Below are 26,186 nucleotides of genomic sequence, written 5' to 3' on the forward strand. Positions count from 1 at the left end.
ATTCACAATTTTTGGCAACAAAGCCAGCAAACAACTGCTTGCTTCCATTACACTTGTAAGAGGCAATTTAAGAAGTTACTCCCCAGGAATTAAATTTTGTGGATAAACACTTTTAGCTAATTGCATTATTGTCCTCAGAACATTGAAGACAGCACTAAGCCAAACCAAGAAATCCAATTTATTTGTTTCTTTTTTTTTTTTCTTTAAGCAATTAAATTCTCTCCCACTAACACATTTTAGGACTCAAGAAAAAAATGTATATACTCTATATTACATGGATTGGAAAGATAAAAAAGAAAGTTTTATTTAATTATAAAATGTATGTTTTAAAGAAGGAAAAAAATGTGGTCCCCCTGGGCTGAATAAATTCTCTATGTATATATTTCAAAAGTTTATATGGAAGTGCGGTGAAGAGAGTTCATCATTTGAACTTTCATCAGTGCTGACACCTCCGCTATTTGCTAACAGTTTACAGAACACTGTAGCTGTCAGTTGTAGCCTCCATGCAATGTTTTTTTTTTTTTTTATCTGATTGTTTTACTTCACCTTTAAAGCATCTCCCACACTTTCAAAACATACTGTTCTTTAAAACAACAGTATCCCAATAATACTTTACAATTAGGTCTCTACAAAATACGTAATACTGTAAAAAGGATCTCTTCCTATATCCTTCGATTCCCTCTAAGTATCTTTACCTAATACTCTATTACTCTGGAAAATGGTAATCCTCCCAAACAGAAGATTCCTCAGTGTCTAATGAGTACTCTGGCCATGTCCTGACTATTCTTAGAATGCCCATCCTCTGTTTTCAGTAATAAAATCCTCTCATATGCAGCCAGTTCTGCAAAGCCTTCCCGAGGCCTTTTATTCAGAATTAATTACTTCCTCTTCTCATGCTTTACTGTAGTACTTAGCATATCGCGATATAGCTAGTTGTACACGTTTCTGTATCCCCAGCTAGACGTCTGATTTTCTTTAGGTTAGGACAGCATTATCACTCAAGAACACAGCAGAGTCTTATACACGCCAGATACTAATATAATACATACTAAATGACTTTAAAAAGAAATTAAAATTAATGTGTTTTAATCTTCATTCTTCTGAAAGATTTATGACATTCCTTAGCCTTGGAAATATGTTACCTCATGAAGTAGTAGTTATTCTGCACTAAGCATATGCAACCAAGGATGGTATTTTTAAGATCAGTCTCCCCTTCTTTTGAGTATTTAAGCTTTATTTCAAAAAATACATATTCACTGAAAACTGAGAATTTATTATGAAACATAAGTTTCATAATTAAGCAAGGAAATAATGAAATTTCTATTGACTTTTTTTAGAAATTCGAGAAAAAATTTCCAATGTAATTCACAACACGGTCATGTAATTCTAAAACATAAGAATATGAATTACATTTACTCATATTTACCTAATATAAAACAAAATCCAGAACTTTTCAAATTATTAAAATTTTGAAAAACAGGAAGATTAATAGTTCCATAATAGTCAAGCTTCCTGGAACACTTACTGGAATTTTTTTTCAAAACATCAAATCTAGGTGCCCCTGGGTGTCTCAATTAGTTAAACAACTGCTTTTGCCTCGGGTTATGATCCCAGGATCCTGGGATCAAGCTCTGTGTCCAGCTCCCCACTCAGCTTGGAATCTGATTCTCCCTCTCCCTCTGCCTCTCCCCCTGCTTGTGCTCTCTCTCAAATAAATAAATAAAATCTTTAAACACAAACATACACACATATACCATAACTTTTTTTTTAATTGTACATACTATTTAAAGTTGTTAAAAATGTATTGTACTTATCCTTGCCTCCTGACGAATTATACTAAACATACACACAAACTTTTTCTTCTCAATGATCCAAGAGCATCACAGAATTGCAGCATCCTATTTTTTTGAAGCAAGAAGGTCCTTTATGGATGGATAATCTAGTGCTGCCCTCACTAATTGGGCAAATGAGAATACTACAATCCGGAGAGATTATATGACGTTCCCTGGGTCTCACAGCAAGTTAATGGTAAGACCAGGCCTAGAATAAAGGTAACCTGATCCAGAGATCTTCCTAATAGAAACCACATTTGTAAAATATATGTAATTCAAAGGCTCTAGATACATACAGAAACTATGCTCTGGCATATACTAATCCAGACTGCTCTATTTACTAAGATTTTTATAAATGACTTTTAGTGGTTATGTGGTCCCTACCCTTAATATATAATGTCAAAAATCATAGTTAGTTTTTAGTATTTCTATTCTTGTATAATTTGGTACTGCTAATCTGCTGGGTCTTCAATGCCAGATGACCAAATTTGTCATTACTTACTATAAACTATTTTCTCATGAGGCTCATTTCTTTTTTCTTTTTCTTTTTTTTAAGGATTTTATTTATTTATTTGACAGAGGGAAAGAGAGATCACAAGTAGGTAGAGAGGCAGGCAGAGAGAAAGGCGGAAGCAGGCTCCCCGCTGAGCAGAGACCAACGCGGAGTTCGAACCCAGACCCCGAGATCATGACCTGAGCCGAAGGCAGAGACTCAACCCACTGAGCAACCCAGGTGCTCCAAGGGTCATTTCTATGTAAAAAGCACTTCTATGTAATAAGCTTCAGTTAGAATAAAACAGCCGAATATTGCATCCAGTGCAGAAACAGTTAAGCTTTCGTTTTTTTTTGTGGTTAGTTGCTTTAGAGTAATTTACTAAAGAATAAAAGATCCAGGGATGCCTGGGTGGCTCAGTGGGTTAAAGCCTCTGCCTTCAGCTCAGGTCATGACCTCAGGGTCCTGGAATCAAGACCCACATCAGGCTCTCTGCTCAGCAGGGAGCCTGCTTCCTCCCCTCTCTCTCTGCCTACCTCTCTGCCTACTTGTGATCTGTCTGTCAAATAAATAAACAAAATCTTAAAGAAAAATAAAAGACCCACTCCTAAAGAAAAGTGAAAAATATCATGGAAAGAAAAGTCTTAAAAGCAGCGTTTTCCACTTAAATGATATAATTTCCCTATGTAAATTCAGACCAGCAAAAACAGGTCCTGACATAGACTAGTATTAAAAAAATTAATAACTTAGCACTTGAAGAAGACAGATTTCTGCACAACATCAATTTAAGTAATAACGGTAGCACTTAAACTAGAAATAATATAGAAAGAGGAACAAATCCCAATACGACAAAATAAAACACAGGAATAATTTTAAAATCATGTGTATGCACTTAACCAGGTGACCAAGTAATCCAACTGTTAGGTATATACCTCAGAGAAACGAAAATTTCTGTACACACATACACATACAACTTATGAATGTTTATAGTAACATTATTTTCATCAAAAACTAGAAACAATCCAAATGTGGATAAATGAACTATGAGACGTCCATACAGCAGAGTACTGCCCAGCCAAAAAGAAGAAATAAATTATTGATACACTCAAAAAACAAGGATGAATCACAAAGACATTATGAAAAGTGAAAGAAGTCAGTCTTAAAAGACTACTCATTTACATAACATTCCAAAAAAGCTAAAAATATGGACTAAAGTATTACAGAATAAAGAACAGATGAGCAGTTGCTAGGAGTTACAGATAGAAGCAGGGAATGACTACAAAGGGAGAGCATAAGAAAATGTTGAGGTTATAAAACTATTTTGTACCCGACTTACCGTGATGAAAACACAATTCTATACAAGTCTTACTCTCAAAGAATTGCACACAGAATACAAAACAAACAAAAACCTATAAGCATAGATGGCTAGAAAAGTATATAGGCAGATAAATAATAGACATGGTTGCATATGTATATACATTCATTAAAATTCCTCAAATATTTGCAATGGCTAATATTAAATATATGTACTCAGTAAAAAGTTTTAAATGCATATGCCTAATTTAAAAAGTCACGAACAAATCATTCTCCGGAAAGAAAAAAAAGGAAATAGCCAATAATGAGATGTTTTTTTAGCTTTTAGCCATGGCACAAAATCCCAATCTATAAATATTTATACCGTAGAGCTGATTTCTCTCTTTCAATACAGCATCCCTGATTCGGGCAGAAATGAGAAATCTTTCTTGAACCACCATAATATTTTTATTTCACCACCATGTATTAAAGGCAGCAGTGAACAGATTTAAATGAAAATCTGGTAAAGTACAAGTATCAGGACACAAGATTCTATCCAGGCCACTCCTAATTCAGGGTTTATTCATAAAAAATAAGAAATAACAGGGGTGCCTGGGTGGCTCAGAGGGTTAAGCCTCTGCCTTCAGCTCGGGTCATGATCTCAGGGTCCTGGGATCGAGCCCCGCATCGGGTTCTCTGTTCAGCAGGGAGTCTGCTTCCCCCTCTCTCTCTGCCTACTTGTGATCTCTTGCTCTGTGTCAAATAAATAAATAAAATCTTTAAAAAAAAAAAAAAAGAAGAAGTAACAGAACATAAACAGGAACATCACAACCTTCTCAGAGATCTGACTGGACTAGTACTTTTCACATACCAATGGCATTCAAGGTTAACTACAGAAGTAAAACGCTGAATATTCATCCATGCCATTCACTCTCACCTCGTCTTTTTGTCTTATCTTCAAAGTACCAAAGTACCAAATTAAAGAACATGTTCAAGATGGAAAAACTGAAGAGTTCTGTTTCCAAAATGATGGTGTTCACTACCTTGTTTGCCACAGCAGGAAAAGGAAAGGTATTTGAAAAAGGCAGAGACTACCAAAATTTTTTTTATTTTTTATAAACATATATTTTTATCCCCAGGGGTACAGATCGGCGAATCGCCAGGTTTACACACTTCATAGCACTCACCAAAACACATACCCTCCCCAATGTCCAGAACCCCATCCCCCTTCTCCCAACCCCCCTCCCCCCAGCAACCCTCAGTTTGTTTTGTGAGATTAAGAGTCACTTATGGTTTGTCTCCCTCCCAATCCCATCTTGTTTCATTTATTCTTCTCCTACCCCCTTAAGCCCCCATGTTGCATCACCACTTCCTCATATCAGAGAGATCATATGATAGTTATCTTTCTCCATTTGACTTATTTCGCTAAGCATGATATGGTCTAGTTCCAACCACGTTGTCGCAAATGGCAAGATTTCATTTCTTTTGATGGCTGCACAGTATTCCATTGTGTATATACACCACATCTTCTTGATCCATTCATCTGTTGATGGACATATAGATTCTTTCCATAGTTTGGCTATTGTGGACATTGCTGCTTTAAACATTCGGGTGCACGTGCCCCTTTGGATCACTACATTTGTATCTTTAGGGTAAATACCCAGTAGTGCAATTGCTGGGTCATAGGGCAGTTCTATTTTCAACATTTTGAGGAACCTCCATGATGTTTTCCAGAGTAGTTGCACCAGCTTGCATTCCCACCAACAGTGGAGGAGGGTTCCCCTTTCTCCGCATCCTCGCCAGCATCTGTCATTTCCTGACTTGTTAATTTTAGCCATTCTGACTGGTGTAAGGTGATATCTCATTGTGGTTTTGATTTGTATTTCCCTGATGCCGAGTGATATGGAGCACTCTTTCATGTGTCTGCTGGCCATCTGGATGTCTTCCTTGCAGAAATGTCTGTTCATGTCCTCTGCCCATTTCTTGATTGGATTATTTGTTCTTTGAGTGTTGAGTTTGCTAAGTTCTTTATAGATTTTGGACACTATTCCTTTATCTGATATGTTGTTTACAAATATCTTCTCCCATTCTGTCAGTTGTCTTTTGGTTTTGTTAACTGTTTCCTTTGCTGTGCAAAAGCTTTTGATCTTGATAAAATCCCAATAGTTCATTTTTGCCCTTGCTTCCCTTGGTAAATGGCAAGCTTTTATCAGACATTTAAAATACAATATGTATGGGGTGCCTGGGTGGCTCAGTGGGTTAAGCCTCAGCCTTCAGTTCAGGTCATGATCCCAGAGTCCTGGGACCGAGCCCCGCATCAGGATCTTTGTTCAGTGGGGAGACTGCTTTCCCCTCTCTCTCAGCCTCTCTGCCTACTTGTGATCTCTCTCTCTCTGTCAAATAAATAAAATCTTTTAAAAAAATAAAATACCACATTTAATAATGATTAAAGGAAGAAGATCAGGACACAAGTAAACTGACATCTCATAAAAGTAGAAGTCGAAAGTAAATTTTAACAAAACATATCAAAAACTTTTTAAAAAAGTCATAAACTAGTACAAGTAATTCTACCACTAAAAATCTATTCGAGGGAATAATCACTTACATACAAAAAATGTATAAAAATATGTATCTCAGTAGAATTTATGATAGACAAAATGTAGTAAGATGACAGTAAAAAAGTAGTTAAATAGGTTTTTATCCTCATATACGTGTATATCTATTTGTTTATTTAAAAGATAACCATGAATATACACTAAAATGCTGACCATGGTTTCCTCTGGTTATGGGACTATGGGTAATATTAATATTCTCTCTTTGCAAAACTTTCTAAATTTTCTATAATGAGTACACATCACTTTTACAATATAAAATCTGATTAACATTTTTAAATTATTAAAATTTGAATACTTTTAAGATATAAAAATTTTAACAAAAATGTTTAGTGAATAAAGCTATGTTTACCAAATATACAAATCCAAAGATATTAAGTTACCTGTTATAACTGGTTTAGCCTTTGTAAAACTCTATTTAAAATGGTTTGGAGACCCTGAGTGGTTCAGTCAATTAAGTGTGTGCCTTTGGCTCAGGTCATGATCCCAGAGTCCTGATATCGAGCCCCACATCTGCCCCTCACCCCGCTCATGCTCACTCTCTCTCTCTCTCTCTCGTTCTCGCTCTCAAATAAATAAATAAAAAAATTTTTTAAGTTTTTATTTTCATTTTTCGTGAAAAAATACTACCTGTTTTTTTGTACGTACTCTATTTTGTGTTTACTGCTTCATGGCCCATTCTGTAGTTTAAGTAGTGGCTGACAACTTTTGCTTTGCTCATCTGACTGGCAGCTATCATTTGAATGCCAGACTTATCTTTATGCAAATTTCCAAAGGTCACCATTTATGCATGTAAATTCTGAAGGGCACTAACTCTACAGCTGACAGATTCTGACAGCCACTATATCTCCAAGAATGGAATAAGCAGGGATGACTGTCTGAATAATTAATGTGCTTTTACTCTGCCCATGGCTAGTTTTTACATCCTACACTTTTTGACTGGTTTTGAAATTAATTAGAAAATTTAATTTCATAGCAAACCAAAACTTTCTTTCTAATTTCTATAAACAAATAGAAAAATGAGACAATTAATGACCCTCGGTCCAAGGTGTTACATGAGTAGCAATCACTGTTATCTAGAGATAAAAATTAATATCTAGCTATGAATGTTATTTCTGTAAAAAAAAATTAATTATTATTATTGTTTAAAAAACACACAAAGAAAGCTCTATAAAGCTTAGTAAATGGTGCCACCAGCACTGGGTTGTCACTTCCAACCTGAGTCTCATCCCACTGAGACTTGAATCCTCACTACCAAAATGCAGTCACTAAGACCTGTCAATTTACCTTCTAAATAGTCTCAAAGGAATTAATACCACTCAGTCCTCAGGACTGCTGCCTTAAACCAAGTCTTCATCACCTGACCTAAGCTACTACAAATATTTCCCAGATAATCCTCATGCCTGGAGCTGCGGGTACCCCCACAGTTCCTCCACCTTTCTAATACCTACATCTTTCTAATATCGAGGTCTGTTGTCCAATATAAAGACACTTAAAAATAGAAACTAAATGGATGTTATAAAGAGAAAATGTTTAGAATCTATTTACTAATGAGAAGAGACAATGAACAAAATTGTGTGTCCTATGATAATTTTCCGGAGAAAAATAAAGCAGGAGAGGAATGCAGAGGGGTACCCCCAGGCAATTTCAATTTTAAATAGGATGTTGAGGGAAGGCTGCCAGGAGAAGAGGATATTTAAAGCGTAGGAACTAAACATGGGGAGAATAGTGATTGGGGGAGGAACCAATACGCTTAAGGATCCCAAGTCGAATGACCCAGCGTGTTCAGCAAATGGCAATGAAGTCAGAGAGCTGGAGTGCAGAGGACCCTGGAACTGGAACAGGGTTCTGAGCGCTCTGCATAACATGATACAGCGATTGGGGGCACCTGGGTGGCTCAGTGGGTTAAAGCCTCTGCCTTCGGCTCAGGTCATGATCCCAGGGTCCTGGGATCGAGCTCCACATCAGGCTCTCTGCTCAGCAGGAAGCCTGCTTCCTCCCTCTCTCTCTGCCTGACTCTCTGCCTACTTGTGATCTCTGTCTGTTAAAAATAAATAAGTAAAATCTTAAAAAAAAAATGATGCAGCGAGGAAAAGTGAAGGCTGTTGTAGTTCCTTAGGCAAGAGGGGACTGTGACCTGGACGCAGGTAACAGACAAGAAGGTGTTCGTAAGTGGTCAGATGGTATGTGCTGATGGATGTGCAATGTGTACAAAAGAAAATTCAAGATTCACTCCCAGCGATTTATGTTCAAGGAATCGGAAGAACGGAGCTCTTAAGCAAAAGTTTTCTGAAAGTGATGCTTCTTTTCTTTTTTTCTTTTTTAAGATTTTATTAATTTATTTGACAGACAGATCACACCTAGGCAGAGAGGCAGGCAGAGAGAGAGGGGGGAAGCAGGCTCCCCGCTGAGCAGGGAGTGCGATGCAGGGCTTGATCCCAGGACTCTGGGATCATGACCTGAGCGGAAGGCAGAGGCTTTAACCCACTGAGCTACCCAAGTGCCCCTGAAAATGATGCTTCTGAAAAGTCATATTATTACATATTACTTTATTTATTTTTAATTATTTTGAAAACGTTGATTTGACATTTTATGGTGAAATCCTTTCAAAGGGGTACACCTGGGTGGCTCAGTCAGTTAAGCATCCAACTCTTGATTACAACTCCGGTCATGATCTCAGGGTGGTGAGATCAAGCCCTACACTGGACACCATGCTTAGATGGAGTCTGCTTGAGATTTTCTCCTTTTCCCCTCTATCCCTCCCCCAGCTTGTTTTGCATTCTCTTTTTCTCTGTGTGTCAAATAAATAAGTAAATAATTTTTTATTGGACGGTTAAAATATTTTTTAATAGATGAATATTTCAATGGATAAAAATCCATTCAGAGGTCATTTACTATGGAAACTATATTTTCTCCAGTACATCCTTCCTTTGAGGTTCAAAAAATTACTGTTCATTTTACAAGCACTTAGTGTTTGTAAGTGTTTAGATTATAACTAGCTCTATTTTAAATGATATACAGTATATTCTGTTATTCACCCCATATTAAAAATAAGGAAACTGAAGTCCAGAGAGGATAAGCAACACCTCCAAGGTCATATATAGTGTCTGTCTCTAAAATTTATTCCTTTGCTCTGCTTTCTCTCAGGACTGGTTTTTTATTTCATTACTAAAATAGAATGAAGCTAGAAATTCTTCCAGCTGAAATGGTAGGAGAAGTGGAAACTACAGAAGGGCACAGAGAAATTTCAGAGTGACAGATATATTCTCTATCTTGACTTCAGTGGTCCTCACACAGCCTTATGTGTTTGTCAAGACAGAATTGTACATTTAAAAGAGTGATTTTACTATATATGAATTATTCATAAATAACCTTGATTTAATGGGGCGCCTGTGTGGCTCCCTTGGTTGAACGACTGCCTTCGGCTCAGGTCATGATCCCGGAGCCCCAGGATGGAGTCCTACGTCAGGCTCCCAGCTCCATGGGGAGTCTGCTTCTCCCACTGACCTTCTCCCCTCTCATGCTCTCTCTCTCTCAAATAAATAAATAAATATTTTTTAAAAATCTTGATTTAAGAAAATCTAGCAAATATAAATTGACATAAAGAGGTCATAAATTGATATGGAAATACAAAAACTTCGAAGTGAATCTTTCAGGGGTACCTGGGTGGCTCAGTTGGTTAAGCATCTGCCTTCAGCTCAGGTCATTAAACCAGTGTCCTGGGACCCAGCCCCACATCGGGCTCCCTGCTGAGAATGGAGTCTGCTTCTCTCTTTCCCACTCCCCCCGCTTATGCTCTCTCTCTCTGTCAAATAAATAAATAAGATCTTAAAGAAAAATAAAGGGAACCTTTCATTCAACATAGTTTGTTTGAATACATTTTGGATAAAAGCAATATTTTTAATATCATCTTGGGCGCCTGGGTGGCTCAGTGGGTTAAGCCGCTGCCTTCGGCTCAGGTCATGATCTCAGGGTCCTGGGATCGAGGCCCGCATCGGGCTCTCTGCTCAGCAGGGAGCCTGCTTCCCCCTCTCTCTCTGCCTGCCTCTCTGCCTGCTTGTGATCTCTCTCTGTCAAATAAATAAATAAAAAATCTTAAAAAAAAAAATAGTTCATAAAAAAAAACATAATAAAAAAATAAAATATCATCTTCCAATAGTATTTACTGAGAAAGTAATGTATTTTTATTGTTGCCATATAATTTTTCATGTGTGATTTCAGTCATTTTGCACAACACAGAAAGTTCTGGGCTTTCTCCATTGATTTTATTCCTCCTCTCCAAGAAATCTCACATATGGCTCCTAAACATCTATCAGAGTTCAGTGAAAAATCAGTAAATGACTAGATTGAACAATACTTTAAATGCTGCTGAAAAACCTGGCTGTTTTTCAGAGGTTATTCAATCTTGTATTCACATTGTTGTTTCTACCATTAACTTACAGTCGAGACAAAATTTGTTCTTAGGATAGGTTTAATCACTAATAAGATACTAATCCCTGTTTTATAGTGTTCGTGATTATTTTAGTTTTCAGCTATCCATAATAAATATAAATATATCATTAATGTTTATATTAAATATTTTTTTAAATCTCATCATACAAGTAGAGAAAATATCTGCTCTGCCATGTTTTGTTATTTTTTAATTTATTTATTTTCTTTTTTTGAGAGTGAGAGGGAGAGTGCAAGCAGGTGGGGGAGAAGCAGAGGGAGAGGGAGAGAATCTTAAACTGACTGTGCTGAGCACAGAGCCTGTTGTAGGACTCAATCTCATGACTCTGAGAACATGACCTGAGCCAAAATCAAGAATCAGTTGCTTAAGCAACTGAGCAACCCAGGAGCCCCACACTTTTTGTTATTGTTGTTATTTATTTGGGCATGTAGTAATCAAATACTCTTCAATTTGTAATCTTTATTTAACACTTCTAAAATCAATTGTCTAGATATGAGTAGTCTAGTTAAAAATTGACATTAATTCAGTTAATGCACTTATCCAAACTCATGTAATATCAGTACACTAAAATATTCTTAAAAACCGTCACTCCCATAAAAATGCTGTGAGATATGACCTAACTTCCCTTAGGATGGCTATAATCAAAGTAACAATATCTTTTGGCTTTGGCCAAAACTTTGGCAAGGATAGGGTGAAATCTGAACACATGCCTGGTGAGAATGTGAAATGGTGCAGCCCCTTTGGAAAGCAGTTGGTTAGTTCCTCAAAAAGTAAAACATTTAGGGGCTCCTGGGTGGCTCAGTGGGCTAAAGCCTCTGCCTTCAGCTCAGGTCATCATCCCAGGGTCCTGGGATCGAGCCCCCACATCGGGCTCTCTGCTCAGCAGGGAGCCTGCTTCTCACCCCCACCTCTCTCTCTCTCTCCCTGCCTGCCTTTCTGTCTACTTGTGATCTCTCTCTCTCTGTCAAATAAATAAATAAAATCTTTAAAAAAAAAAAAACGTAAAACATTTAGTTGCCATATATGCTACCACCAGTATATATCCAAGAGAAATGAATATATATTCTTACTTAAAAACTTGTATACAAACGTTCATAGCAGCCATTATTCATAAAAGACAAAAAGTATTTTAAAAGTACCCGACATCTGTCAATTAATAAATGGATAAACAAAACATGGTATGTCCATCTAACAGAATAGTATTCAGACACAAAAAGAAATTACGTTCTGATTTACAGAACAAGGGTAAAATTTGACAACATTATGAAGAGGGTAGGTACGAAAGGCCACATATTGTATGATTCCATTTTTTATGATAAATCCATAGAAGCTGAAAGTATATTAGCTGCAGCCAGAGAATAGGGCAAAGAGGCCAAAGTGAGTAACTGCTCATGAGTATAATCTAGATTAAAATATTCCGGATTAGACAGTACTGATAGTTACACAACTTTGTGAATATGCTAAATAATACTTAATTGTATAATTTTTAAAGGAGTGAACTAGTGGTATAGAAATTATATCACAATTAAAAAACAATGAAACAAACACTGTTAATCATTTAACACTGTAAAACCGCCCATGAATCCTCTAGAAACTTCATAGTTGGGTGCCTGTAGCAGTTGTTATATTAATTATAAGGTCTTAGTTCTTTCTTATAGTTTGCAATGAAAATGAACAACAAGGAAAGGTTCTGAAATGTTCTTCTCACAACCCTATAAATACCCTGAAGCCCTCTGGAGATGTCTTGGCTGGAAAATTAAGCTCTAGTCCGGCAAACATGATACTTACACTGGCGGCTCCAAACCTACTTTTCCAGACTCATCTCCTAACACTGTCTCACTGCATGAGTAATCCTTTAACAACATTAGAAATATCAGTCTTTCGATGGCCATTCCTTGTTCCTTTGTGTACTCTTTCATAAGCTCTTCTGTTGGCTTGGAATGCATGACCTCACCTTCTCTACCTCAACAACCCCACAGTGAATTTCATAACTTCTATGAAGATTTCAAGAGCCTCCAACTAAAGTGACTTGCTCCCACTTTTGTTTCCTTAATAGTTTGCCAGTCACTCTTATAAAATGTATATAGAAATTTCTATAGAGTTTCAGATCTTTCCTAACAGTGTTTAACTCCTCCAGAGTAACCATACGTAAGAATGCACAGCTGAATTTTTTGAAAAAGATTATTCAATCAGCCTTTTGTTAAATTTATTAATTTAACTAATTTATATCACTAAGTACCAAAACCCATTTCATATTCAACATTGTAAAAGAATATCTGCAAAGTTTATATGTTAATGTATAGATATATTAATAAATACAAATAAAGTAGATTCAAACATATCTGCTGTGGGAAATAGGAAATCATGCTTGCCCATGTAAATGAATGTGCTGAAGAAAGCAGTGGCAAATAAATTAAGGCAAAAATATCTAAAAGAAGAATATCAACAGGAAATTTTAATGCCTACAAAGGTGAGTGCAATATTTTATAGTCTTTTTATATTCTTAAATCACTCAGTACTTTTCGAGTAAAAGGTACAGAATCTTTGAAAATAGACTTATAATAATTTATAATATATACCATTATATAAACAACTCAAAATCAATGAATATGATTTAACGTGGATAAGAAAACTGGTATTTCTGCTTTTAAGCTGTATATTTATAATAATTTGTATCCTACATAGTACTAAATAGTATAATAATTTGTATTCTAGATAGTACAAAGTCACTTTACAGAAATTAACATGGTAACTTCAAGAATAAAGGAAATTCCAATTTTACTATTGGTTGATTAATATAGAGGCCTACTTGCCTTCAAATGATTCGCTGAAAAAGATGCAAATAATTTGTGTTATTAATATATGTAATATAATTATTTTTCATAACACATTTATTGTTCATCTAAGTATACCTCCTTAAGTGGAATTTTGTATATTTTTTGGAAAATAAAATTGATAATTCTTGGCAACAAATAAACAAATCTAAATATGTAAATTTATTTGTCCCAAGAAATGTCAAATTTGTCTTCCCCAAAATATACAAAATTCCATTTAAGTAACTCATTAAACAATTTTCAATATGATCCTCGTAACAACATACATTAACTTCATTGAAAACATATTAAATACACTTTGAAATTACTAACAATTATGATTGGCAAAAATTATTTAAAAGTTACCTTAATTTGCTCTTCAGTTGCTAAAAGTCCATGTTCTTTTCCTCCGATTTACTGAACATTTAAACATTTCTGTAAAAAAAAAAGACATCAGATGATGATAAAAAATAATACTTTATGGTTATACTTTTAGGACTATTTGTGTATATTTAACGTATGTTTTCTTATTGGTCAATTGCCTTTTTTCTCACAATGCTTGAGGTATAGCAGCAGAACCATGATATAAAAAATGAAATTCTATTTACTTCTGAAACATTATCTTCAACTATCTAATTTACTGTATTATTTACTGAAAATAATTAATGAATTTGGTAGGTGTGGGAATTTAAATTAATTTTAAAAAGATGCAAAGGACACCTGGGTGGTTCATCAAGTTAAGCAAATGACTCTTGATTTCAGTTCAGGTCATGATCTCAGGTCCTGGGATCGAGCCCCAGGGCAGGCTCCATCTCAGTGGAGACTGCTTGAGACTGTCTACCTCTTCCTCTGCTCTTCCTGCTCATGCTTTCTCTCATATAAATAAATCTTGAGAGATTGTTTGGAGGTTCTAGAGCGCTGCTACTCGTATACCCTTGACCCAAGAACGGTCCTCTCCTCTATTGGGGAAGGTCGTCCTCTTCGACCGAGCGCGCAGCTTCGGGAGGAAGGGGACACCCTCTTAGCCAGCCAGATCAGCCGAATCAACCCTGGCGATCAATGGGGTGACAGATGTCGTAGCCAGATCGCCCTCACATCCATCTCTCATATAAATAAATCTTAAAAAAAAAGAAAAGAAAAGAAAAGAAAGAAAGTGTCTATTGCAAGAAACCAGTGAATTTCCTAGAACTCATAGAACTTATTTTTTGTTAAGATTTTATTTATTTCTCTGAGAGAGAGACAGTGAGAGAGAGCATGAGAGAGGAGAAGGTGAGAGGGAGAAGACAACTCCTGGTGGCACTGGAAGCCCAATGCGGGACCCCATCCAGGACTCCGGGATCATGACCCACGCCCAAAGCAGTCGCTCGACCAACTGAGCCACTCAGGCACCCTCATAGAACTTATTTTTAAAACTTATATCTTCCTTTATTTGTTTTTTAAAATATTCATTTATTTATTTTGAAGAGAGAGTGAGGGAGAAAGAGAGCACACACATGGCGGGGCAAAGGGGGAGGGAGAGTATCCTCAAGCAGACTCTTCGCTGAGGGTGAGGCGGGCCTCCGGACTCCAGGCTCAATCCCAGAACTCTGAGATCATGCCCTGAGCCAAAACCAAGAGTCCAACACTCAAAAGACTCTGCCACCCAGGCATCCCCTCAACAGATACTTCTAATAAGATCCTAGGATGTCTTTAAAATACTTTTACCATCAGAAATGTTGTGGGGGAAAAAAAAATTGAGGAACACCTTAATATATATCTTGCAACTTGATCATATATACAAATATGTGCTTTGTGAACTCATGTGCATGGAGACCATGATTATAATAATTTAAACAAATTAAGATAATAGGAAAAAAATAATAGGAAGGAATAAACAAAAAAGAGTTTACTTAAGGTGTATTCATAGGGATAATGTTAGTCTTCATTTCCTTTACATTACCATATATTTTCTATTTCTTTTCTTACTAAATTAATATCGACATGACAAACATTTTACCAAAAAGGTAAACAAAACAAAAAAGTAATGTCCTTCAAAGAATTTTCTTTGGGATTTCAATGTCCTCTGTTGGTCCTGCACTTGTCATATCAAGTTTTGAACTTTGTAGTATGTCCATTTAAGTCCTTTTTATGAGCATCGGCTTCATTAGTTAATTACTATGCTACTTAGCATCTATTAAGTTATTAGTAATAGTTAGCTATTAGCAAAAGGTTAAGTAATCATATATGTGCCAAAACAATGACTAAATCCAGTGTCTATTCTATAATCTTGTCCCCAAATGGATAGGAATTAGATATATGCAGAATTTCATTAACATAAAATTAAAATTAAATTTGCCTTTAATAGAATCCCTATTGATTACCATCAGATATATATGAATACAAATTAGTATAAAAATATTCACTATTAAAAGCATTATATTTTGGGGCATCTGGGTGGCTCAGTGGGTTAAACCTCTGCCTTCAGCTCAGGTCTTGGTCTCAGGGTCCTGAGATCGAGCCCCACATCGGGCTCTCTGCTCAGTAGAAAGCCTGCTTCCACCCACTCTCTGCCTGCCTCTCTGCCTACTTGTGATCTCTGTCTGTCAAATAAATAAATAAAATCTTTAAAAAAAAAAAGCATTATATTTTGTATGAGGATTTTAAACTATATTTTTCCCAGCGAGTAACGACCCATATTTGCCCAGTTAGTGAGGTTTCGTACAATAAGAGCAATCCATTCTATATTCGAATGGTATGCTTGACAGCTTGAACAGGCAACTGAGAGCAATTTTTAAGGCAATTTCTTGGCTGTACACATAAGGTATTGTTTCCTGGTTTTTGAAGAACAAGCCCATTTGATCTTACGAATATTTTACAATGTCTGAACAATCACAGGTAATGACAGCACACGCTCTCCTAGAATTACCCTCACCTGGGAGATTTTGCTTCTCCCAATTAGAAAATAAATTCTGAAATCCAAGCATGATATGGTCCACAAAGTTCTCCCTAACAGCACCAAATGGACTCCACCACAGACAGAACCAATCCTAGATTCCCTGATGCTCGCACACCCCGTGTATATTCTTCTATTTGGCTGAACCCGTACACTCTAATGTGAATTGCTTCAGAATAGGGACTGTGACTAGTTCCATTGGTATTACCACTCCCTCAAGAACCAAGCACTTAACATGGCCTCAAAAATGCTGACTGGGTAAACAAAACATTTTCTTTTTAGTTTAAAAAAAATTGCAAGAAATGACTGGAAACTGTATTGGCATCACATAAATTGAGAAGAGGAACAAAAATACACCATTATAGGTCTTTGAGTTTGTTTGCATAATCATCTTTCTAGGTCCGTTTTCTCTTTGTTCAGAAGATCACAGAATCCCCAATTTACAATCTGGCTATTCAGTGTCTCAGTGATTTACCCAATTACAGCCCCTCCAGGCACATCAGAGCTAGTAGACAACTCAGCAGAACAAGTTTACGCAGGGTCACAGCTTCCTAAGGGGAAGGAGACCAGGTCAGAGATAAATCACAGAAAAAGGAAAGGGGGGATGAACACATGCATAAAGAGAACCGAAAACCAAACAGAAGAGAAGAAAAGGTTATCATATCAAGTGATGCTCTTCTATCAGCATAAAGTGTTAGCCTGAATTTCTAGTCCAATTAGTAAACTTGCTCTAAAAGGGATTCTGAAAAGGAGCTACTAGAATAGTTACTTGAACAATTTGACCACTTCAAAGGAAGCACTAAGAATGGACAGAAAATTTAGTGTGTTTGCATCTTCATATTTTTAGCACATTCAAAAGTGACACAAAAAGAAATTCACTAGCAGTTATTGCAGTTCTCGCTACACTTTACAAGTCAGATGGAAATACCTGACACTAGATTGCTTTAATGAAAAATCAAAAGCTAAATTAATCCATGCTTTAGAAAAAACCTTGTAAACAAGCAGATATATGACAGCAAAAATGGAAAATAAAATTATAAGATTTCATCAACCAACTTAAAAAGAAGGAATACATAATAAAGATATATGTTCAAAACAAATTTTCTAATCACGAGATAGCAAGTTTAAAAAGTAAAGCAATAGGGGCACCTGGGTGGCTCAGTGGGTTAAGCCTCTGCCTTCAGCTCAGGTCATGAGATCAAGCGCCCCCCCACCCCCCACCCTCACCCCCCCCACGCCCCGCATCGGGCTCTCTGCTCAGTGGGGAGCCTGCTCCCCCCCACCCCGTCTGCCTGCCTCTCTGCTTACTTATGCTCACTCTCTCTCTGCCAAATAAATAAATAAAATCTTAAAAAAAAAAAAAAAAAGGTAGAGCAACATTCATTCATTCATTCATCAAATATTTACTCTGTGCCCAGGCACAGTTCTAGGTGCTATGGAATCGGAAGTGAACTAAACAGACAAAAATCACATTCACAGGGAGTTTATCTTTTACCTTGTGGTTGAGGCGTGAGAACAGAATGAAAGCGAAAGAAACTGACTACATTCTTCAGACACTTTTTGTATTATTTTTAAATTTTAAATACTTCATATTTTTGAACATTTTATATTCCTATTTAATCTTAATTTTTTTAAGGTTTTAAGGACTTTATAGTCTCACTTTGCCTTTATAAAATTCCTCTGAGATTAGTATGAACATTACCTTGTTTATCTTACAAATAAATATTCTGGAACATTGAGTGACAAAGTCAGAATGTGAATACAAGTAATTCAAATTCAGTCTATACCCTCCAGCTTCTGAAACAGCATTATATTGGCGATCACTGTCTATATTTGAAAAGAGGATGTTTATTATGAAAACCATTATGCTTCTATAAATGAATTCTTTTGGAAATAATCATCTCAGAATTTCATAACTCTGATTACTATAAAGGTACCTTGGTATTCTAATATTTAAATGAGATTCCAGGAAATTAAAGTAAAAATTAATCTGGAATTACAATAAAAGTATATTTTATTTTCTTGGTCTATGAGGCATTAATTATATTTACGTTACATCTCCTACTGAACTTTCCAGTAAAGGTTCAAGAAGCAATGAAGAATTCATGTGTACAAACATACTTTAAAATGATCATTCTAAGGGCACCTGGGTAGCTCAGTCAGTTAAGTGTCTCCTCTCAGCTCAGGTCCTGATACCAGGAGTCTCGCACAGGGTCCCTTGCTCACCCAGGAGCCTGCTGCTCCCCCTACTTGTGTGTTGTCTCTGACAAATACATAAAAATCTTTAAAAAAAATAAATAAAAATAAAATAAGTGGTGTCTGGGTGGCTCAATTGTTAAGTGTCTGCCTTCAGCTCAGGCCATGATCCCAGAGTCCTGGGATCAAGCCCCACATTAGGCTCCCTGCTCAGCCAGAAGCCTGCTTCTCCCTCTCTCACTCCCCCTGCTTGTGTTCCCTCTCTCACTGTGTCTATCTCTGTCTAATAAATAAATAAAAATCTTCTAGAAAAAATAAAACAAAATAAAGATCATTTTAGTGTCAGTTAAAAGATGTTTCTCAGTCTAAGATGACTGTTATGTTTTTTTTTAAAGATAAGTGAAAACTGAGATTTTTAAAAACTACAGTGAATTAGTGAACTATTTCTAAGGTAATATAATTTTTTTGGTCAATGAGAGTCCTTAAATCATTTTTAGAACTAAACAGTTAAATACTAGGGGCCACAATTTTATTACTGTAAAAAGAAGTATATAGCCTTCCGTCTATCATTTCCAATTACTTGGAAGTTAAATAAGACAATATGAGTCAAAACACAGTAAGTAAACACAATAACTGCATTTATGACATTCCACCTCCAGATCTTCAACTAGATCTTCCAATGCTGTCTCTTTAGTTATGATGTTCACATCCTTTTTCCAACCACCCACTCTCAGTTTCTCAATCCACCAGTTATCTTCAAATACCTTCTACTTTCACCCCCTATCAATAACCATCATCATGTACCAACATTATTTTCTTAGTAGACTGTTCAAATTTGGTTTTCATCTCTATTTCCAATAATTGTACAGGTGAGAAAGGTGCAACTGATAAAGATTATCAGTTATCAGGCGATGGCACTAAGACAAGATCCCAAGGCATTTTACACTTAGTCTGGCCTCCTGTTACTTCCGGTTGTTACCATTGGCCCCCACACTTGGAATACTGCAAGCTATAGGAATAGCACCTTCTTATTCGTGTAGCACCATTTTATCCCCCACTCCTGTCTACCTTGCAAACAGCTGCCAGAACAACTGGAAACTTCTTTTTCCCCGTGATGATTTCTTTCTTTCTTTCTTTTTTTTTTTTTAAGATTTTATTTATTTATTTGGCAGAGAGAGATCACAAGTAGGCAGACAGGAAGGCAGAAAGAGAGAAGGAAGCAGGCTCCCTGCCAAGCAGAGAGCCTGATGCGGGACTCGATCTCAGAACCCTGAGATCATGACCTGAACCGAAGGCAGAGGCTTAACCCACTGAACCACCCAGGCACCCTCCCCATGACAATCTCTGCTCATTAATCCACAAAACAGCATTTTTATAGGGTCTGGCTTTTCAAGATCCTCTATAGGATGAATACATTATTTCCTATTATGAACACTACCCCACCAGACAGAATTTCCAGATCAGCCAGTCTAGGTTGTTAACTGGCTCCTGAGACAGATTATTCCAGATAGAGTGGCTTGTTAGTGCATCAAGAGCTGTTCTGTGCAATTCTCTACACTTATACGTTGAATATTATTCTAATATTATACTAAGGTCTTATTCTCCAGTGAAATTAGCCTCAACACTTTAGGTACAAACAGGTCTATAAACTTCTGGTGCATTTTAAATGAAGAGTACAAAGTTTAGTCCTCAATGTGCTACATTTCCCCATGTGATCATTTTCAGCACCCAAGAATGTAAGCCATTGTATAAAAAAGGGTATCTCAGGTGCAATTTTATATCTATGTAAAACTGGACAAAATTGACAATAACAACTGTTTCGGGACTATGGAAACTGACCAGTCATCCAATAAATTAACTGTTTAGACCAAACAAATTATTTCTGCCTGGAAATTCTATCTCTCCCCACAGCCTCCAGCTAGACTCTTAGGTCGTAATACAAACCTTAATGAATTTAAAAGAAGCAAAGTCATAAAAGTAGATTATATGACCAAAAGAGAATGAAATTTATTTTTTTAAATCCCCACATATTTGGAAATTTGAAAAAAGAAAACCTTTATAAATATCTCATATATCAAAGATACCAGAAGATAAATTATTCAACTGAGGAAAACTAAAGCAGAGCATATCATGATTTATGCAGCTAAAGCAGTGCTTAAAAGTAAACTTATAGCCTTAAACACTTAAGAAGAAAAGTAAGAAAAGAAGAGCAAACTAAGCAAAAAGAAGGGAAGAATGAAAGGAAAAAAATGTGTGACCAGAAAATCAATTGTAAAATGAAAACATTCCCACTACTTATTCTGTTATTAAAAATTCCTTATCTTTTCTATCCCTTAGTATCTTTATCTTTAAGTTGATTATTAGAATAAATGAGTCATAACCCTCCTTCACTAAAAAATATAATTGGTATTCTTTGGACTAGCCTACAGATCTATAAATGATATTAAAAAATATATACTACATAGACAACTCATAGTTTATTAATAGAGGTAAAAACTGTAGATAATCCAAAACACAACATAATTTTGAAAACTTAATCAATATATTAGACACAACATTTTCACTTATGAAAGACTGAACCTCTTACATTTTGTTTTGAAGAAGTCATAATTAATGGAAGATAGGGAAAAAATTATTATGGTGACAGTTTGCCTGCTTGCATACAGAGGGGAGCAGAAGATAGCATAGAATATATTGGACAGGACAGGATAAAGTAGGGTAAGACAGGAAAGGAAAAAAAAGAGAAGGGGAAAAGAAGAACCCTTAATTAGTGTCTACTATATATCATCCACTGGGCAATATCAAGCATTAGAGCAATATATACAAAGACCTTGCCTTCATAGAGAAGAGTTTGTATTTACTAAAATCAAAATAAAAGATCAGCCCTTTTACTTATTTCCTTTCATTTGTAATTCAATTACACAGAGATTGTTTCTTCCTCACAGAAAGGGAAATGTCCTAATGAATCAGTTCATCAGAAGTCAATGGCACGCATAACCCTAAAACTCTCATCCCAGCAGATATGTGCTAAAGTTGAGCAATGGAATGGTATTTATTCCAGGGATTTGTTTCTGCTATATGCCTTCGAGGTATAAACATCCTAAAAGGCAAAGACATTATTCTCTCCTAGGTATCCAAAACTAACACAGTATGTTCATACCCACAAACATCTCTTTTTCTGAGTTTAGCCTAGGACTGAATCAACCAACACCTTACCTTATTTTTGGACTATGCAGCCTACTGTTCTAACCCTAAGGACTTCTGGGTTTCCAGAAAGGTTTATTTCCTCAGCAATGTACCTTTTTTCTTTCTCTACTTGAGAAACAGCTTTCAAGTTATCATATAAAAAGCAATCGTTCAATTTAATCTGTGCATTTACCCCCTCAAAAGTGCCTATAATTACATATATTTGCATCCTAATTATAGTTTCCAAATTCTACAATAGTAGAGGTTACCAAGCTATTTATAATAAAATATACCTATATTCTATACTTTTAAATAATCATTTATTGTTAGAACACACTGAAAACCACCCCATTACTTATATCTTGTTCTGTTTCATTTCATTTTCAAAATTTAAACAAGGAACTTTAAAAATGCCTAGAAAGAAAAGTTCTGATATATGAAAAGATCTTTTTCTTTAAACATTATCCTCTCCTTAATTATCAGATTTTTTTAGTTCACAAAAAAATACTTTAACTTTATGGCCATTCTAGTCAATGGTGTAATCTCAAACTATTATATATAGTGAAAATAGCCTAAGAATAAGTTATTATGCAATGAGTGGTACCAAGTATTTTCTAAAGACTCATGATTGGATATTTATATGTTTATGCAGTTTCTGTCAGTTCTAGAAAAACGATTTTTATCTCCCATGTCGATGAGGCCAAATTGTCAGCTGATATCAATTTCATGGAAAATCCAGTATGCTGGAATCCTAAGTTTTAAAGGATGAGAACCTGGTGTCTAATGAAGTATTCTCTAAGGTTTAAAAGAGTCTGGATTGCCCAGCAAGATGCTGAATCTCAGATAAGCTTCTTCCAAAAATCCTCATTCCTCCGGTCATTTAAATTTAAAAAAAAAAAAAAATCAATAAATGCATTCTAACCAAAGTTTAAAAAGCTTCTGACAAATTGCCTCTGTGAAAGTCCTCTGGACTTTCCAACTGTGCAGGGTGCAGGGTGTGGGATCAAAAAGCAGAAAGAAGGAAGTAAAGAAAGGCTTCTGAGCAAGTGAAAAAAAAAAAAAAACTAGGTGGAGAACTAGAAGTGATCTGCTTACATATCAAATATCAGATTTCTACAACATTGCTACTCTGCTTTCTCCTTTTTTCTGTCCCATTCTTACATTGCCTGTAGCTCATTACATGAAGCTTTATTTCCCCACTTTGTATAAGATTTCAAGCAGAAAATCTTCAATACTGAAATCTTTAAAATGGTATGCTTTGCATTACACTGTAATAAGTACCTTACCTGAGACTCCACCATCTGGAAATCAGAGCAATTTAACATACAGTCCTAAATCAGAAAATATATTTAAAAGAAAAAAAAAATCTCATACTACACTAAAACCCAATGAACTTAACTACAGAGAGAGAGACCTTTTTCATTCAAGACTTGTTCTTTACATACTCCAGCATTCTAACAATGAGAAATCAGAAGCAGAGGCACCATTCAGACAAACACCCACCACAATTACTGAAAGTTCTGAGGAAAACTGAAAACTACATCGAAGGAACTCTGCAAAAAGTTTTTATTCAAACTATCAAACATCTGGAGTTTTGCCACTTTTTTTTAAATTTCATTTATTTATTTGACAGAGAGAGATCACAAGTAGACAGAGAGGCAGGCAGAGAGAGAGAGAGGGAAGCAGGTTCCCCGCTGAGCAGAGAGCCAGATGCGGGACTCGATTCCAGGACCCTGAGATCATGACCTGAGCCGAAAGCAGCGGCTTAACCCACTGAGCCACCCAGGCGCCCCGAGTTTTGCCACTTTTAACTGGGTGGATAGCTCCCTCAATTTTTCAGAAATGTTTCTGCACCCAAAGAACCCCCCACCCAAGCAAGACTCGCTGTAACTGAAGTTTTACTCATGTACAATTCAAAATTAGTAAGGTCAAATTTACGGGTATTATATAGACAATTAAAAGTTAACAGCCTTAAAAAAAAAGTTAACAGCCTTGATTAAGTATAAAGGATATGTGTCTGTCTGCATGTATTTTACCCACCCCTTTTGAGGACATTACTTTTAAGTATTTATTTTATTTGTATATATTATATGTATAAAAACATGAGAATAAAAATACAAATTTTAAGTTATTTAGAGACCACATACCCATGAGGGGGAAATCCGAATCACTCCTTCCAAACAGTGTCCACTAGAATCTTTTTAATTAATTGTTTCTTTGGTGGGGGGCGGGTGGAGGAGAATATTTCTTCATTGGCCTTTTAAAAATAATAAATACTGGGGCGCCTGAGTGGCTCAGTCAGTTGAGCATCCAATTTTTGTTTTTGGCTCAAGTTATGATCTCAGGGTCATGGGATCCGGCCCCAGTCAGGCTTCAAAGACCAAAGAAGTTTAAAAACTTGGCTGAAAAAATTTTTCAGGCCCCCAAATAGATTTTTTTCTTGATGTTTGGTAAAATCCTTACTAATAGGCAACAGGTTTTTGGTTTTTTTTTTTTTTTTAAGTTTTTATTTATTTAACAGAGTGAGATACAGTGAAAGAGGGAACACAAGCAGGGGGAGTGGGAGAAGGAGAACCAGGCTTCTGAATCCGGCTGAGCAGGGAGCCAGACATGGAGTTTGATCCCACAACCCTGGGATCATGACCTGAGCTGAACACAGAACCTTAAAGACTGAGCCACCCAGGAACCCCAGGCAACAGCTTTTAAATTCTGTACTTCAACTTTAACATTTATTTGATAAAATGTATGAAAATTTAAAATACATTTATATGTATTAAGATCCCAAGTTCAGAAAAAAAAACTATTTATAGCTATTTTCATTCAACAATCAATCCAGCAAAGAAAGCCACAGTAAACCTGGAACTGGGCTAGCTAACAGCCACCAAATTGAATTAAACATTATTCCTGCTCCCAGAACACTCACAGCCAATTGTACAAATTCTTAATAATGTACAGCACTCTTGGTTTGAAAATATTTAATTACCAACATTAGGGATAAGAATAATAATAGCAACAATAACAACACAACAGCAATAAGCTTAAGAGGTCAACTAATGTAATCAAAAGCACAATTTAGATTACAATCTGGACAAACTGTGTTAATAGCACAATGGAGTACAAAGGCAAATATACTGAAAATATTATCTAAATATTAAATAGCAAATAAAAATAAAATCTTTCTCTACTTCACTGCAGGCAAAGAAAGTCAAATGCCACTTGATCCAATTAAGCCAATTTAGGATACACAACTACTTAAAAGCCTGAGCCGTACTAAGTGATGAAGGCAAAATGGATTGAGTCCAAATCTGCTTTATTTGTTTAGATGCTATTTATTATGGCTATACTTTATTATAGGGTAGTAAAAAAAAAAATTACAAGGCAACATCCTGTTATTTTCCACTGGGAAAAATGATACAGATGCACTATTAAAACTCAGCTCAGACAGCAACATGTCAGGCTGCACAAAGCTTGAGCCTTCACAATGTGTCAATACACACTGGTGTTTATGTGGCTGATAGTAAAAACTAGCCTAATTATTGCCAGTTAAATGTTCCATAAAATTGTGACTTCATACAAACCTAGAAACTTTGACTCTATACATATTGGAAGAGAAAGTGTTGTTTAAAAAAACAAAAAACAAAACAAACAAACAAACAAACAAAACACACAACTAAACACTGGTCTTTCTTTGAAAAGAATAAAATGTCTTATTTCCGCCCCTAAAACTACTACTCTATTTCCAGGGTAGCTAGCATATCCCGAAATCACTATCATCGAATTGTAAACCGTGAGCCCTATTTCAAACCAGTATCTAAAAAGTAGCCTAATTTGTTGAGAACATGAATGAGCTTCACAAAAGAATTAAGAACAAAGGAGAGAGGGAGAGGGGGGAGAGAAGACATGCGGGGGTAGGAGGGGGAGATACATGGAAAGAGGGAGACAGCGAGGAGTAACCAAGATACAGTCTCTTAACTATTAAGAACAAATTGTTGATTATCAGAGGGGAGCGTGAAATGGATAGATGAAACAGGTGATGGGGATTAAGGCGCGCGCTTGTCCTGATAAGCACCGGGTGCCATATGGAAGCGTTAGATCTCTCTACTGTATACCGGAAACCAAAATAACACTGTATGCTAACTATACTGGAATTTAAAAGAAATTTTCAAAAAGAAAGAAACTTAGATTATCATCAATTTCAAAAAGATTAATTGCTTTTCTTTTTGATGATTTTATGTACTTATTTGAGAGAGAGAAAGAGAGAGAATGAGCACAAGCTGGACTGGGGAGGGGGGCCGAGGGGGGTCAGGGAGTGTGAGAAGCAGGGAGCCCAACAAGGACACCGTAGGGCTCAATCCCAAGATGCTGGGATCATGACCTGA

The 26,186-nt window shown here is 36.1% G+C and overlaps 1 protein-coding gene across 35 annotated transcripts in view; it reads right to left on the reverse strand.

Annotated features, from left to right (window-relative positions):
* The window catches only part of ADGRL3 (adhesion G protein-coupled receptor L3), an 820,407-nt gene that overhangs the window by 630,596 nt on the left and 163,625 nt on the right, over nt 1-26,186 (reverse strand). For all 35 annotated transcript variants that reach the window (XM_082727882.1, XM_082727890.1, XM_082727888.1 and 32 more), the window contains one exon: nt 13,860-13,928. The gene's annotated coding sequence lies outside the window, so the exon portion shown is untranslated. The remainder of the gene's footprint in view (nt 1-13,859; nt 13,929-26,186) is intronic.

Source organism: Mustela nivalis (assembly GCF_964662115.1).
Source record: "Mustela nivalis genome assembly, chromosome: 4".
Taxonomy (NCBI): Eukaryota; Metazoa; Chordata; class Mammalia; order Carnivora; family Mustelidae; genus Mustela; species Mustela nivalis.